The following is an 18,566-nucleotide window of genomic DNA, read 5'->3' as shown; positions in this document are numbered from 1 at the left end:
GCTCATTTTACTTAAAGGAGACATTCCTTTATTTTAAAAAAGGAACAAAACTGCATTCCTAGATTTTCTAAAACTTGCTTGCCTCGCCCGGGACTCGAACCAACTAAAAATTCCAAAAAATAAACACTCGCATCTTTATTTAATAATTTAGTAGTCGATACAGTTAATGTTAACGATAACATTTCTCCAAGAAACATTAGGTCTTACACTCATCTGTCGTACAAAATATCCATAAAATCGAATATTTAGATACTCAAGATTTTTGTAGACAAGCCAAATTGAATAAAAAAAGAAAAATCTTTGAATTAAGTTTTGTTTCTTTTTAAAAATAAAGGAATGTCTCCTTTAAGTAAAATGAGCCAGCTTAAGCATTTAAGGTAGTTTCCCTCCAGGGCCCGACTTACCTTTCCACACTGTATATCGTAGGTACATAAGTTCCGTAAAAGCTCCTCTAGTACTGTTTAGTATATTTTACATGCCATTTTACTTCACTTTTTTTTTGGATATTTTATTACATAGAACCACAAGCTCTTTCGATCGTCATTGGGGAAAAATGTGTCCCAACATTTTAATTTCCATTACGTTACAATTTTTCACAAAATTGGTATGACGGTAACGTAGGTGCCTATTAGGTACTACCTATTGGAAGAAATCGTAAAATATATTAATGAAAATTTTGGGACGCTATTCTTTTTTCTATTAAATCAATAGAGCTCGTAATTCTGAGTGGAAATGTAATAAATACGTATGTATATCAAATTTGAAAAAATGTTGTGTACAAATTGAAATAAAATGGCATGTTACATTTAAATGCACTCATTTGTGGATAGATGAGGCTGTAGAAATTAGATAAAAACTACCATATAAAATAAATACATACAAAAATTCAATATGGAATTAATTTAGTTTACAATTTTAAAGAAAGTCGCCCACACCTTAGTCGACCATAAATAAAATTACTTTTCCAACACCGAAACTTTCACCGAACGTAATCTGAATTCGGCCTACATCAAAGTAAAACTCTTTTGAAGGGAGTTTTTGCCGGCAAGTTGTACCTCATTTATTGGAACTATTTGTGGCCTCGGGACGCTTTGATCATTCCGAATCGTTGACTAATGCGTGGGCATTATGGATTAAAGGTTTTCGTTTACAAGTAAGGTTTATAGGGTTCCGTAGGTACCTCAAAAGGAAAAACCGGAACCCTTATAGGGACCGTGCGCGTTGGAGGGTCTGCCATAATCGGAAACATATGTGCTCATGTACATTGCCAAAACAAGTGCTACTATCTACCGTTCTCGTCGGTACGTTTCCTTGTGCATAGTAGGTTCTGCCATCTTGTGGGCTACATCGGAAGCATAAACGACACATTTACGCCTCGCGTCAAAATTCTGACGGCTCTTATGCTGCCATCTATAGTTCATGCACGGGGCCTATAGGATCACTCGTGCGTCTGTCTGTCGTCTGTCCGTCTGTCTGTCACAGCCTATTTTCTCAGAACTACTGAACCAATTTAGTTGAAAGGAGATCGTCGATTCTCTTAGGCGTTTGGGCCCACTCGCAAATTGAACGTATACATGTAATATATATAGGAAATTAATCGTTATAATTACTAGATCATGATGATAAAAACAGAATCACGAAATATAACGGGAATTTTGAGAAATACTGCAATAAAAACTTGAACATGACAAGAAAAACTTTTATATACAAAAGCGTATACTACTCACACTATTCTGTAAAAGTGTTTTGACTTTTTAAAAGAAAATAGACAAAGTCTGACATGTAAATGAAACTGAAATCGTATCCGCGTTCAATAAAAAGTTATATTTTGATCTTATTCGGAAGTTCATTGTTACTTCTATGGAGAGTGAACAGATTCATTTCAAATCTTCTTTTAATGAAGTAAGGTTTATTTAAGGTTGGCGTTACTTGCTAATATTTGACAGATTGATAAAAATGGTTGCGTTTAGTTAAATAAAAGTAGCATGATATCGTCGTATTCTGAATTAGTTTAAATCTCCTCTATCTATCTATCTATTATATTAAATAAATAATGAAAGACACTAATAATATTTTGAATAGTATCGAAACGCACTTGGTGATGTCTAAAAGCTGCCGTATTTGAACTTCAAGATATTCACAAGAGACGACACGTACTAGATCCATTCTAGATACGTTATAGTTTAGATATCAACTAGTTCTCTTTTGCAGCGCAATTCGGGCAACCAATGTCACTTTTACGTTAGATAGAGTAAGATATCTATTAGATGTGAATTGGATCTCTAAGTCATATCTTGTGGAAATCGTTCAACAGTATCTCCAGAATCGCGCAAATGTCAAATTTGACAGGTTTGATCTTAAACATATCGTTATCGTATCTTGGTGATGTCTAAAAGATGTCTAATAGATGTCTATTTCAAAATCCGAATCGGGCCCATTGGTTGCCCGAATTGCGCTGCAAAAGAGAACTAGTTGATATCTAAACTATAACGTATCAAGTACGACGTACGTGTCGTCTCTTGTAAATATCTTGAAGTTCGAATACGGCAGCATTCCATTTCCAGTAAATAATTAAGATAAAATAAATTTGAGAAAATTTTGAAAATAATACAATATAGTTCTTTACTTTACCTATATATAACAGGAAAACCTATTAGAAATTTGCAGTCAAGCGTGAGTCGGATTTAATTACTTAATTTTTAATGTCTTTAAAAACCTACGTGGTTTTTAAAGACATTTCAGTTGCGTTTCACATAAAAAATACATCGTTAAAAATTGTGTAATGTACGGAACCCTTGGAACGCGAGCACGACTCGCACTTGGCCGGTTTTTCTTTTTACCTTAGCTAGCATTTTGTGTACCTACATTTTATCTTGGAAGATAAATAATTCTTTTGCTCAGTTTTACAAAAACATGGATTATAATTATTATATTTATTTAGGTTGTCTTTGAACTTACTTTTAACTTTTAACTTTAAAAGAACTTACATTTAGGAAATTATTAACATTTATTATTTATTAAGGAATAAAATTTATCACAGAAGCAAAGCATTTAGTATTACGAGTATGTGTTAATTGTTAACGTTAATTTAAACAATTTCAAACATAATGCTAATATTTCTAACCTGAACTATGTATAAACAAATTGTTAACATTCATATTTTCAATAAAATATAGCTCAAAATATCTTGAAGAATTTTATCTTAAGTATTTAATGAAAAATTCCATGGTATTTTATCGATATTTTTTCAATACTTCTTTTACTATGCAATATATTTATATAAGTATTTATTCAACGAACTTCTACATTTCGCCATGTTTTTCCACTCGAGAAACAGCACCGCCAATAAACCGTAATAATTAGTCCATAAAAAAGTATTAAACTCAGAGAATGCAAAATCATTTCAATCCACAAATCCTCCTACATTCCAGAACATTTCTCTCACTAACAATTTCAATAAAACTAATAGGGAGGAACATTCGGTATGATTTCCTGCAGAAAAACTTCCACGTACAAACTCGACGTAATTTAATCGAAAACAAGGAGAGTTTCCAAAGCAATCTTCTTGTTCTCAGATAATAATTTATCTTCGAGTATCCTTGACTCTGGTCCTCAATTAAACAGAGATTAGGGGAAGGTTTTGTAAATTGAAATGTCAAACGGTAATCGACGTTAGATTTTGGAGTTTCCAGGCCAATTGGAACGTGTACTTTGACTTCAAAATGATACTTGTTACATGTATTGACGCGAGCGATACGAGCGAATAGGTCGAATACTCCACGCGGAACTCTGCGTAGAGGGCGTCACTAGCACGATCACAGGGCCTACCGCGAAACAAGAAAATCGAAAGTTCGGTATCAGCCTCTCTATCACTCTTGCATACGAATATTTTTTCCTGAGTTATCTATACTCAGAAAAAAATATTCATGATAAACACGCAAATAAATAAATACCCTCAACGGGATTCGAACCCGGGCGCCACTGCTTCGTAGGCAGCACACACAGCAGGAACACGGCACTATACTTACAGAGTAAATTTAAGTTTTAATTTTAATTTATTTTTTGGTACACATACAGCACATAATAATACAATAAGGTAAAATATATTTTTATTTTTAGAAGTTGGATTTAACAGTAACATTCAGTAAATAAGATATTCCACAAGCACGATTAAAAATATATAACAAGCATATTTTAGAATTTGGAAAATAACAAGCACAATTTTCAATTTTGAATTAGAAATTATAAACAATAGGTACAATTGCAATAACAATTAGAACAAGACAAGATTACAATTTTATTACGAGCAACTCGTAGCTCGTAATAAAATTGTAATTGTTATTTAGTTTGATGACAGACATGGAAGTGTGTAAGCTTTGATGAATACAACTAATTAACTGCAACCACAACACAGCGGCAGCGTTACATTATGGTAATCACTTGTGCAGTTGTGAGTGATAATGATAATCAACGCGGCGATACAGAGTTCCAACAATAACACAAAGGTTGTCAACCTCCGCCTCCGACAATATTATGTCAGTGGCATGCTGGCATAAGACCTGCCGGGTGGTAAGCGGTTGCTGTAGCCTATAGACGCCTGTGGCCTGTAACCGGAGCAAATAATTAAACTGTGGTGTACTTGTTGTGTGTAGTGTATTTGTGTTTTGTACAATAAAGAGTTTATACATATATACATACATAGTCCTCAATCTGACCAAAATTTGTATGAAAATGAGAAAATCTTTACTTCATAATTTTTAAGTTTTTGAACACATGTTTTATCTTTTATGTTTTAATTATTTGCTAATGTTACAGGAGCCACCCGGTATAAAATTTCAATTATGTTGTCAGTTTTGGTTGTCAGGAATACATTTGATTAGCTTTCCATTTTCCATCCTTTTCAATCGCGGATTTAATCGGTGCAATTGCATAGACATAGGTTATGACTGGATTAAACAGAGTGGATGGAATCGAATCATAACTAATTGAATGAGAAATATCCAAATAAAAACAGACAATTTAAATCGAATATCAAATAAGTTTGAATCAAAAACTTTTTGTCAAGATACATATGACATTAGATTGGCATCGTGATGGCCTAGCATTATAGACGGAGAGCTAGCTACAGCAATAGGTTTGCAATTTATAGAGCAACAAAATCCTTCTAGTTAGTGTGCCATACTATCATTATCAACTAATTCGGGCGCCTGGCAGCTGTTCAGCGGTGGGAGTGAGAGGTGTCAAATAAATTTAACAGTGTACAATTTATAGAGCTCTGAGTTTGGTGTGATATAATAGCTAATTATGCATGCGGTAGTGAATTAAAGTGTGTGTAATTCGAATATAACATTGCCAGGCGTTTTAATTGGGGGAAAAGTAGTGCCAGGTGACGTCCAAGATGCGCGAAAAAGTGCAAAGTCATCTCATTTACTGGGTCAAATATTATTGTTACCCAAAGGCTGAAAACAGGACCTTATATTACTATAAGGTCCCGTTTGCGGTCCCTTCTATAAATTGCACTTTCAATTGTTTTTACAACCCCTTTGTTACCCAACTACTGTCCCACCCACCGCTGAACAGCTGCCAGGCGCCCGGATTAATTAATAATGATAGTATGGCACACTAACTAGAGGGATTTTGTTGCTCTATAAATTGCAAACCTATTTCCGTAGCTAGCTCTTCGACCATTAGAATAAATAAACAGGATCTTTACCCCAAAAACGAGATGTGCCATATTTAACAATATGTTATCGTTTTTCATTGGTTTTTAGGGTTCCGTACCTTACTCTTTGGGGTAAAATCGGGACCCTATTACTAAGACTCCACTCTCCGTCCGTCTGTCTGTCTGTCACCAGGCTGTATCTCATGAACCGTGGTAGCTAGACAGTTTAAATTTTCACAGATGATGTATTTCTGTGTAAAAACAGAATAAAATAAATATTTAAGTGGGGCTCCCATACAACAAACGTGACTTTTTGATAATGGTACGGAACCCTTCGCGCGCGAGTCCGACTCGCACTTGGCCGGTTTGTATACGTAGGTTTGATACCTACTTTATAATCGTCTTGGTGATAGGCGCGCGCGCAACTCACGCATAACTTTCACTAAACTTCATTCTGTATGCACCAATCAGCGCGAGTTCAAGGTTGTATTGAAATAAAATCAAAACCGTAACAGATGTTAACGAAAATACCACAATATTAAGTAACTTACGGCCGGATTCCAACTTTAAGATACGTCAGTTAATAGATATAGAAACGATATGGATTAGATATGTCAGTGTCAAATGTGACGTTTCTTCAAACAAAAACGTCACTTTTGACACTGACACATCTAATCCATATCGTTTCTAGATCTATTAATTGACGTATCTTAAGTAGCGGTATATGTTAAAAATAATATTATCCAATTTTCTGTTACCAATAGTGCACGTCGTTGCAACAAAATTTATATAAAATCAATAAAAACGGCTTTTATGGCCAAAAGTATTTTCGGCATGGCCCCTAAACTCTATAACAAACTGCCAGATGATATCACTAAATTAGATGACATATTTTCAAAAAGAGTCTGTTTAAATTTTTAGTTAGGAAAGCATACTACTCGATCGGAGAATATTTGTCTGATACAGAATATTAATTATATAGGTATATGTAGGAATGTAAATTACTAAATTTAATTTAATTTTTATAGATTAAGTTTGTAAATATGCATGCACCATCTGGAAAATATTTGTATGCCTAATGGCTAAACATAGTGATACTCTTTTTAAGTGTACAATTATATCTGTAAAAACCTATGTTTACAAATAAATATATGATTTATGATTTAAAGTTCAAATCAGGCAGTAATTCAATCACACTCCTCTAGTAAATAGCATAAACATGTTACAATAACGATATTAACTGGCTTAATCTTCTAACTTCCCTATAATATCAAAATTAAGTTTGGCTCTCATTTTTGACATTAACAAGATCCCTCAAATCGACGTCGGTAACACAGACCATACATTGAAATAGACTTTGGAAATGCTTATACGCAGCTTTCATCCCAAGCGTTTTAACTAATGAATGTTAATTGTTACTAAATATTTACAGTTAAAAAATCTCATTGCACTATATGTATAATAAATTATACAAATTCAAACAATTTTGGGAATGAACTGTATCGCCACCCTAGCGAGCATCGGATACATTACTTTATCGGACAGTTTTTTTATATCACGTCTGTGGCTAATAAGCATACGGCCTGCCTTATGGTAATAGTATATAAGGAAGGGTGGGACGGTAAGCGATATCAGTGGCCTATGCACGCCTGCACTATCAAATAAACTACACAACATGAAAGGAATAATTACACATGCATGCGGTAGTGAATTAATTAATGAGTAATTGTTATTTAAGTAAAAATTTAATTTCTCATGAAAGTTTCCAGAATTTTCGGAAATTTTGAGAATATTCTGCATCTTGCACATTGCTTAATACATCTATTTAATCCATGGTCTGTGGCAAGTAGGGAAGTGCGGTGTTTATAATATTATGCCGTCTACGTCGTTAACGGATTAGCTGAAAGTTCTTTAGGGAGCTTTACTCCCTGGAGTTGGAGGCATCGCTGACCCAATTTAGGTTTATTTACGCAAATAATTGGGTTGCGGTGTTTCGGTGCCCCCTCACTAGAATAAATACAAGTACTTTTTATTAAACACCACAATGAAATAAAAGATAATAAACTTTTTTTTTGTATTCTAGTTAAAGTGCTAGCGTCTGCCTTTATGTGCCGTACCTACAAGGTGTAGGTATCTGTTTAAGGGCATATTCGGTATAGTGTTCTGATTTTCTGAAAAAAACAAATTTTCTATAGCGCAGGTCGTCTAAGTCGGCCAACCCTCCATACGATACTGAATATGCCCTTAAACGGATAAGCAAAAGGAATTCATAAGGTGCCAAAAACTAAAGATACAATTATGAATACACTGCAAGAGTTGAAGTAAAAACTACGCAGTACAACAGTCCCGACAACACAAGCAGTTTTATCAAAAAGCTATCTCTTTCAAACGATCATTAACTCCAACAAAGTGCATCTAAACACTTCAGCTTTGCATCTTATATCGACACGTTTTATGTAATAACTTCCTCCGTAGCAACAATCTTTATCACAGCTCTGAGACAGTTTTCCATTAGTTTCCGAGCGTAAAATGCAATATTATTACCAGAATCTAATAGAGAGGAGGTCTATTCGGAGTTTGAAATCTTAGTTTATATTTTTATTGATATTATGAACTTGACACGTCGCAGTGCATCTCGTGCGGACCCAAGATTAACACAAATTCAATTTGAATTTAAACTTAAAGTAGAAACAAATCAAAAAGTCGCTTTCATAAAAACTAGCGCCTACAAACAATAATAATGAGCAAATAACAAAGAAAATAGTCACGAGGCGTCATCATTACCAATACGGCGTTCGAACGAAAGCCTTATTGGATTTTCGAAGTAGGTATTGTTGAGTTAGATCGATAAATGTCATAAAATATATCAATAACAAATTCAGCTGTGATTTAAAACATCGATATTCCCCATGTCCAACACACAGCGCAGCGATGCAGAAGGCACACTCAAGCAAAAATACGTCGTATTAATTTAAAAACAAATCAGATTCATACCCGAGAACTGAGGCTGAGCCGCATCTGGCCAGTTAAAAGTTGGTAGTAAACTGGGATGAATACACCGCGAAAGTTTGTGGCTGTGGGCCAGGCATGGGAGGTAGCGGATAGAATTGCAGAATCATTCAGGCTAATTCGAATGTGCACTGACATAAAACCAATATTAGAATGTTATTGTAAGTATGAAAGGTAGGCACACATGATCATTTTGTCAAAATTTCAATGTTGATACGAGTTTTTATCGCTGACAGATTTTTCTTTCAACAGACAACTATGCTCATCGAGATCTTTCTAACAAACACAATTACGTTGCAATGTTTTATCACAGGTTCCTATGACATACCTTCAGATCTTCAGATCAGCTCCATGTCATAATAATATTGTATGTGAAATTTCAGCTTCATTGGAAAATTAAAAAAGGGTCAAATTTAACTTACAAGATTTGACCTGTACAAACATACATACATTGCAAGATAAATAAAAAAAAGCTTGTAAAAATCCTTTGTAAAGAACATTCAACTTTTTTTACTAGTACCGTAAAACGGGGTGAGAAGGTTTCCCGGGGAGAGGTGGGTTATGAATGGGGAGAGGAGGTTTGAGAGGGGGGTGAGAAGGGATTTTAAGGCTACTGCTACAAAAATAATGTATTCCAATTGTTCACTGACTACACTTGCACTGCACTTCCTACCTTTTGTAATGAAACACTTTCTTGACAACTTAATACTCATTTATTCCGAAACCAAATTGACTATATACGTGGCTGTGGAAAAATCTTAATAGCGTGAAGTAGCCGACAGAACAGCGACATCTACTGTGAAATTGGGCAACTATAAAAACTAAACATTACTACATTCAACATTATCGGCCCCCAAGGACGACTAGTCCTTCATAAAGATCCATGTAAACAAAACAAAACAAGAATAGTGAAGTGAAAATCTACACGAATCAATAGTAAAAGGTTAAATTACACAGTGAAACTCAAATAGAGCTATTCCTCAAAACAAAAAACACATTAAACTTCTTAACAGATAGTTAAGAATCCAGAGGTAGAGAGCAAATTTTAGCAATAGGTCTACGCAAAGTACCATTCTTTACTTTCAACGTAACCACTCGTGTTAAACCATCTCTACCAGGATGCTTATCTATTATACGACCTAACAACCACTTTCCGGGAGGGAGTCTTTCATCCTTGACCAAAACTACTGTTCCAATATCAGGATCAGGATTAGTAGCGGTCCATTTATACCGGTTTTGTAATGTTGTTAAATACTCAGAACTCCAACGAGTCCAAAGCGATTGCAACATCCTTTGGAGCAATTGCCAACGATCCAAACGGGATACTGGCACAGTTGTGAGACTTTCTTCCGGAACAGTGATAGGAGCTTCGCCTATAAGAAAATGTCCCGGTGTAATTGGAGAAGCATCATCAACCGAGTTACTGATGGGAGTTAACGGTCGAGAATTTACACAAGACTCCACTTGAGTCAAAAGTGTGGAATACTCTTCGAACGTGAGAAGAGTCTGTCCGATTACACGCTTAAGGTGAGACTTGATCGATTTCACACCGGCTTCCCAGAGTCCACCAAAATGTGGTGAGCCAGGAGGAATAAAGTGCCATGTAGTTTGGTCATTTGCCAAAATCTCAGATATTTCTCCAACTACTTCTGAGTTCCTATTCCTAAACATAGTGTCAAGCTCTTTAGAGGCTCCAACGAAGTTGGTACCACAGTCGCTCCACAGATCACTACAATGACCGCGTCTAGAAGTGAAACGACGAAAAGCGACAATAAAAGCAGCCGTGGACAAGTCACTCACAAGTTCTAGATGAATGGCCTTGGTCACGGTGCACACAAACAAAGCAATATAGGCTTTACAAGTGCGTTGACATCTACCAGGGTACAATTTTAACTGGACTGGACCAGCGAAATCCACTCCACTTTTACGGAAGGGCTTATCTGGCGTTACACGACAAGCAGGTAACTGACCCATCAATTGATTGATCGGTGTTGCAGACTGTTTGAAACAAGGGATGCATTTATGAACAACTTTCCTAACTAAATTCTTAGCACCGATTATCCAATATTTGCAACGAATTCCATTCAGAGTCAGTTGAGGACCTCCGTGCAAACAATGAATATGAGCATCATTCACAATCAAACCAGCTAAATGACATTTCGAGGTTAAAACGACAGGTGATTTTGTGTCAAAGTGTACATTTGCATTACGTATACGTCCTGTAACTCGAATAATGCCATTTTCATCTATAAACGGGGTAAGTGGGGTCAAAACATCAGATTTCGGAAGCCTTTGGCCTTTTCTCAGCATTTGTAACTCTTCCTGAAACCAAAACTCCTGAGAGAGTCGAATGCAAACCTTTGTGGCATATCTCAATTCGGTAACTGTAAGATGCTGAGGAAAAGTCTCAGGAACTGTCTGATTAAGTTTTGCATCAATGTGTGCTTTACACAGCTTTACAAATCGCAATATGTACGCTGTAACGCGAATCAATTTTGTCAGAGTAGAGTATCTAGCCAAATAGGTAAGTCGATCATCACTCTCATTCGATACACCAGCTTTAAGTGCTACTATCTTACTATCATTTCCTTTCGAATTTTCTTTGGCTTCTAGTTGTGTTGTTGGTATGTCGAGAGAGAGCGAGCGACATCTATCAAAATCATTCGTTTGGTGAAGTAAAGTTGGTCCGCGCCACCACAACTCGCAGTATTTAAACAGATCGGGACGAATGCCACGCGACGCAACGTCTGCAGGGTTTTTTGCCGATTTAATGTGGTGCCACCGGCCACTACTTACATTATTAACAATCTCAGTGACTCTATTAGCTACGTACGTTTTCCAAGTGCTAGGGTTTCTTCGAAGCCACGCTAAAACAATCATTGAATCTGTCCACGCAAAGACAGATTCCTCAGGCAAACGAAGAGTGTGCTGAACATCTTTGAGTAACTTCGAGAGCAGTACCGCGCCACACAGTTCCAATCGTGGAACGGAAACTTGTTTTACAGGTGCCACTTTTGTTTTGGCAATGACTAGTGACACGTGGATTCCGTGGGGCGTGATAACTCGTAAATAAACAACAGCAGCGTAAGCTAAACAAGAGGCATCACTGAACCCGTGAATTTCCACTCTTTCCTTGCCGTCGCATTGTGTGTGAACCCAACCATCTAAATACAAGGTCGGCATGTGACAGAGCTGGTCTCTGTAGCTTGACCACTCTGTGGCAAGTTCGAGAGGAAGTTCATCAGTCCAACCAATACCACTCAACCAAAGTTTTTGCAAAAACATTTTTGCAGTGATAATCACTGGCCCTAAAAAACCTAAAGGGTCATATGATTTCGCAATGTCCGACAGTACTGACGTTTTGGTGAAGCGTTCTGTGGGTTCTAAAATATCTACCTTAAGTTCGAAGACATCGTGATGTGAGTTCCATTTGATACCTAAAGCTTTGATGGTATCATCAAGCTTGATCTCGACACTTGGTTGATTTGTTTTTTGTGCGCTAGGTATATTCTTCAAGACGTCAGGACTGTTGGATGCCCATTTGTGCATTTCAAATTTACCATTAGCCATAGCTTGTGTGATACGACTCTGTAACTTAGTAGCTTGTTCCACGTCATTCGCACCTGTGAGTAAGTCATCCATATAAAAGTCATTACTTATGACTTCAACTAAGTCTGGGAATCCCTCTTTTTCATCTTGTGCAAGCTGCTTCAGAGTGCGAATAGCGAGGAACGGAGCACATGACGTACCATATGTCACAGTTAACAAACGTTTCTCGACGATTTCATCTTGTGGAGATGCGCGCCACAGTATGCGCTGATAGTCAACATCTTCTTTAGCGACGAGTATTTGGCGATACATTTGCTTTACGTCAGCAAGCAGACATATCTTGTGAGTACGCCAACGAATAATGAGATCTCGTAAGTCTCGCAATAGTGATGGTCCGATGAGTAATTCGTCGTTCAGAGATAAGCCATTTGACGGCTGTGCAGTGCCATCAAAGACCACACGAAGCTTTGTTGTGCTGCTGGATTCTCTTATCACAGCGTGGCGAGGGAGATGGTAGACTTTGTGAGTTGGCTTGTGTTGTGGGTCTACATCTTCTAAGTGATTCAGCTTCTGATATTGATCTATGAAGTCTGCATAATCTTTCTGAAATTTAGGCTTATTCGCGAATCTCTTCTCCATGTGCATTAGTCTCTGTTGTGCGATTTGTCGAGAATCGCCTAAGTTCTTTTCGTGGTCATCTCTAAATGGTAAGCGTACGACGTAACGACCATCTTCTTGTCTGGAGTGAGTTTCTTTATAGTGCTCTTCACATTGTGTCTCAAGATGTGTCATCGGTTTCTCATGAGGCTTGTACTCTTCAGTCTCCCAGAATTTGCGTAGGAGTTGATCTACCTCGATAAGTGCGTGGTATGCTACGATATTGTGAGGTGGCAGATCACTTCGTGATTTCGACGCTCCAGAGACGAACCATCCGAGTTTCGAGTTTTGTGCTATAAGCTTGTCATCGTTATATTTGTGAAGTCCGTCTAGCAAAATAAATGCATAGACCTCGGCGCCCAGTAGAACATCAATAGGTCCCGGCGATTGCATGTGAGGGTCTGCTAGTTGCAATTGGGACAGGGCAGGCCATTGTGAGATGTCAAACTCCTTTGAAGGTAACCAACTATTAATCTTCGAGAGTACGTGAGCGTCAACTTGCATTACATAGTGAGTGTCTATCGGTGAGTAAATATCTAAGTTAACGACGTGTCGTGGCAGTGAAGTTTGATTTTCAAGACCTGTGATATTAGCTGGCTGGAAAGTCTTCTTAAGTCGCAGTAGTTGCACTGTAGACTCCGTAATGAAGGTGCCTTCTGAGCCTTGGTCAATAAGGGCTCTAAGTTGTACAAGAGAACCACTGCTATCCTTCAAATATATCTGTGCCGTGGCCAATATCACTTTCTTGCCTTTTTGTGAAACCTTCAGACTTGTGAGTTCCTTAATTTGTGTGTCTTCAGGTTCTGTGGGTGTCTCCATAGTGACTGTATTCGCAGCTATACTCTGGTAGTGCAAAAGCGTATGGTGTTTGCGATTACAGGTTTTACATGTTGTGGCTTGTCTACAATTCCGTATGGAATGTCCTTTGACAAGGCAATTGAAGCATAAGTTGTTGTTCTTTACAAATTCTTTACGTTCATCTATGTTGAGTTGTGTAAATTCAGTGCAGTGGCAGATGTAGTGACTTTTCTTACAATATGTGCATTCCGTATCAACTTCAGCGGTGAAAGATCTCACATTCTTTATTTTAGGTGCAGTAGCTGGTTGTTGTAATGTGGTCTCTTTCTTATCTTTCTTCTGTGTCGCTTGTACCATTTCCATCGCTCTGAATCGTCCCTCTAAGTATGATGTGAGCTTCTTATAAGTGGATAACTCTATAGAAGAACCAAGTGATTGCTCCCAAGCTTTGTGAGTTTCACTATCTAACTTGGATACTACAATATGCACGATGATCGAATCCCAAGTAGTTGTGTCAATCTTCAAATTCGCTAGACTACTGAGACACTGGTTTGTAGTATCAAGAAGATCCTTGAGGCCTTTAGAGCATTCGTACGTGAGTTTCTTCTGATTGAGCAGGCGATTCAGTATGGTATTCGCTATCACTCTATCATTGCTGTAGCGGCAGACTAAGGCGTTCCAAGCCTTTGCATAGTTGGCAGCTGTGAGTTCGAAATGACGGACGACTTGTTCTGCTTCACCCTTCAAGCTTGACCTCAAATAATGATGCTTGTGTATGTCACTCAGACCCGGCTCATTGTGTACCATAGAGATAAACAAATCCTTGAAGTGCATCCATTCTTGGTAATCACCGGAAAACGAAGGAAGGTTTATCGGCGGGAGTTTACTCTTTGTGACAACTTGAGGTTGTGATGCATGAGGCACTTGAGGTGAGGCACCTTCTTGAATTGTGACAGATTCCGTCAGTTCTAACAAACTAGTCTTGAACTCCATATAGAAATCTTCGACATCATTGTAGAGCGCTTTCAGTTCCTTTTTCTCATCTACGCTTACTGAAGACTTTAAAATTTCTCGGTGCTCAGTAAGGAATTGATTCCAGTATTCTTCAAGCGACTCTATACGTATTTTCAAGTAACTTGCTGTATAACGCGTTGACGAAGTTTTCTTGTGATTGGTGAGAAGTCTTTTAATCTGACTAAAAAGTTCTTCTTGTGATGCTATGTTAGCCATTTTGTTTAAAATTTGCTAAGTGAGTGACAGATTTCAAAGTCTATTTATATTCTATGTTTATTTTTGAACACAATTTTTCAGAGTCATTTTTCAACCGAAATTACGCTATGTCCAAGAATTCACAAATTCGACTATGTCCAAATTTAGGCAAATTATGTTTTTTCAGCGGTTTTTTTTCTAAGTCCTAAATTCACTCGAAATTGCACTACTTATGTCTTTTTTCACGTGAAATATTCTAAGTGTTTGTTACCGCGAAAATTCACTAAGTCTTTGACACTTCACATTTCCACTGTCACTGTACTCACGATTATCCTGTTCCGAAGGACCAATGTTCACTGACTACACTTGCACTGCACTTCCTACCTTTTGTAATGAAACACTTTCTTGACAACTTAATACTCATTTATTCCGAAATCAAATTGACTATATACGTGGCTGTGGAAAAATCTTAATAGCGTGAAGTAGCCGACAGAACAGCGACATCTACTGTGAAATTGGGCAACTATAAAAACTAAACATTACTACATTCAACACCAATTTAAAATGGAGCTATAGTAATACGCATAATAAAAAAATCGATCCAACAATCTTCCAAAATCACCTTTGTATGAAAACCCCTCTCACCCCAAATACGAGGCACTACGGGGTGAGGTGGGTTTTCCTCTTTATCGTCAAATTTATGAAATGGAACTACCCAAAATAAAATAAAAACTAAAATACAAACGTAACACTTATTATATACACCATTCAGTTTTCAAATGTAAAAATAAAATGTTATCGAGGTTTGAATTTCAGTTTTGACCCTACTCACCCCATTTTACGGTATCTTAAAAATCTTAACTAGCTACTTTAAACTTTTTAACGTGATAAATATATACGTGACTTCGTGTTCCTTGCACCAAACCTAAATATACAAGTCGCAGACTTTCTACTTCGCGCTGGAGCCATCACTTAGCGTTGTTAGCGCGAATACGAAAATGTTATGTTATTAAGCATAATAACAGATACAGGTTAGACGACACGAGGTTTAATACTAAAGTTCTTATAAAGCTCTTTATGTCTGAAAATAATAAAGAAAAGGCACTACAAATACCAAAATTGGAATAAAAATAGTAAAAATAAAAAATAATCCAGTACCACTGCCGGGCACAAGCCTTCTTTCATACGCGAAAGGCTTTGGAGTCCCCACCCGGGCCCAAATGCGGGTTGGAAACTTCATCTACAACCTTTGACTTTCTTCGCAGGTGTATGCAGGTTTCCTCGCGATGTTTTCCTTCTCCGAAAAGATATAAATAACATACAAATAAAAATATGTACAAAGAGGGTATCTCGTATTGAAATGAAATGAAAATATTTATTTTCAGGCAACTATTGGCCCATAGATAAATACCTTAAAACTAGCATACATATTATTACCAAATATATCTTAAAAACTAAAAACACATAATTATGGCTGCGATGCAATTCGCAACCCCGCAGTGTCAGGGAGCCGGCCGCGGAACCGCCGGAACCTGACACCCTTCGGCCAAAACTCCTCCTTGGTGAAGGTCGCTAGATGTTCAGTCGGAACGCTCAGCACAAAAGAATTAAAATTCACACTGTGTCGAGATTCGAACTTCACGACCCTCAAGATGAATCGGGACTTGACTTGTACATACTTTACGATCTCCTCGACCTTCATAAGGTAGTGTATTTATTATTATTATATTTAATTATTATACAAGAAGTTACAACTTTTTTGTAAGGACAATGCTCCACAAAACTACATTTTGTTTGACTGTGGAGTCTCACTATACTATACTTAATAAAATTTAAATATTATAATAGGTTTACATTGGGAGTTAAAATACTTAGGTAAGTATGTCATGAATACTCTGTAGGGTAACACATCTCCTATAGAGTATTCAGGAGATACCTTTTTAGACTATTTTTAAATCTATTTTTTTTTTGTAATCGGGACACATACAGCAGCGTCGTCGGTGTTGCAGAACGCAGCAAATGTTTGGGTCCAGTCGGTGCGGTACCGCACTGATTCGGACGAGCTGACTTCTTTCTCCTCTCCACCTTTTTGAAGCCATCTCTGTCGCATCCCGACTCTTTTAGAGTTAGCTGTAGCTGGTATTATCTAACCTACTTGCATCACAGCAAATATTATATTCGTTTTTCTCACGCCATAATCCAATCAAACAAAAAGACAATGCCAAAGAAATAGTGACACAAGTATATACGTTCGGATCAGTAATAAGTATATTGGGTTAAGAGCAAAAGGCAGACGAGGCGATGTCGTAAATCAGATGAGAGATCGAGCCACTCCGCTGGCGGTCCCTTGCGGACTTGCCTCTATTGCAAGCCAATGGGCATTAGACCTTGCGGAGATGACTAGTCACACGAACCCTCCCAAAAAAGCCGCTCCCATACAATTGATTTCGCAAAGTGCCTTGGTGCATACTAGTTTTCACTAATTATTCTATATAATCTTTAGTTAAGTTAATATCTTAGTTTTAACTAGAAAAAACGCATTTTTCGTATTTAAAACTAGTTTTTACGGTACTTATTTTGCCACTTCTACTCGTACCATAGTCAAAAGATAGGTGTGACGACGAGCGAAGCGAGCGTCAGAATCTACTTTATGTATATAATGTTAATTTAGCAAAAAAAATGTGCCTACATAAGGTACCGTAAAACGGGGTGAGTAGGTTTCGCGGGGAGCTATGGGTTATGAATGGGGAGAGAAGGATTGAGAGGGGGGTGAGGTGGGTTTTTAAGGCTACTGGTACAAAAATAATGTATTCCAATTTAAAATGGAGCTATAGTAATATTCATAATAAACAAAAATCGATCCAACAATCTTCCAAAATCACCTTTGTATGAAAAACCCTCTCACCCCAAATACGAGGCACTACGGGGTGAGGTGGGTTTTCCTCTTTATCGTCAAAGTTATGAAATGGAACTACCCAAAATAAAATACAAACACACATAAAAAAAATGAAAATAAAACGTGTGTGTTTTCACATGTAAAAATAAAATTTTATCGAGGTTTGAAAGTCAAATTTCACCCAACTCACCCCATTTTACGGTATACTGTTTACTAAAAATAAGTTTTTACTGAAATAAAGTTTTGAACCATTAGTTAAAACTAGTTTTTACCAAGGCACTAAACGAAAACAAGTTTGCTTAGACTAACAAAAATTCTCAAAACTGTAAAATTACGCACTTGAACCACAAAAAAACTACTTACCAACCTATTCCTTCATTTTCACTACCCCTTGTTTTTCTCCGCTACAAACCACTACAGACATCTTTAGCTATTTTACGTTCACTTGGGACAAGTTTTGAAGACCCAGTTAATGGATATCCTATAGGTGAAGATACTTGTCTGTCTGTGTTATACTTAGAAACGGCAGAGGACGAGTGTGTTTGAAAATGTTTGTTGACCAGCAGCTAGTTTTTACGCGACTGCAGTCTACATATAATTATTAGTAGTATCTGGCTGGCTGAGATACGCGTCCTACTCGTGAACGGGTGCTGTTTGTGGAAACCGGTCTGTATGAGCTTACACGGACTACATGTTATGTATAAGTAACTGGGCATTTTCACTTAACTACTTATGTGCTATTATTTTTCTTTTTCTTTCAAAGTGAACCAATGCCCGGAACTCCGC

The sequence above is a fragment of the Cydia splendana genome, chromosome 17 (genome assembly GCF_910591565.1).
Source record: "Cydia splendana chromosome 17, ilCydSple1.2, whole genome shotgun sequence".
In the NCBI taxonomy this organism is placed as follows: Eukaryota; Metazoa; Arthropoda; class Insecta; order Lepidoptera; family Tortricidae; genus Cydia; species Cydia splendana.
Note: the sequence above shows the minus strand (reverse complement) of the source record.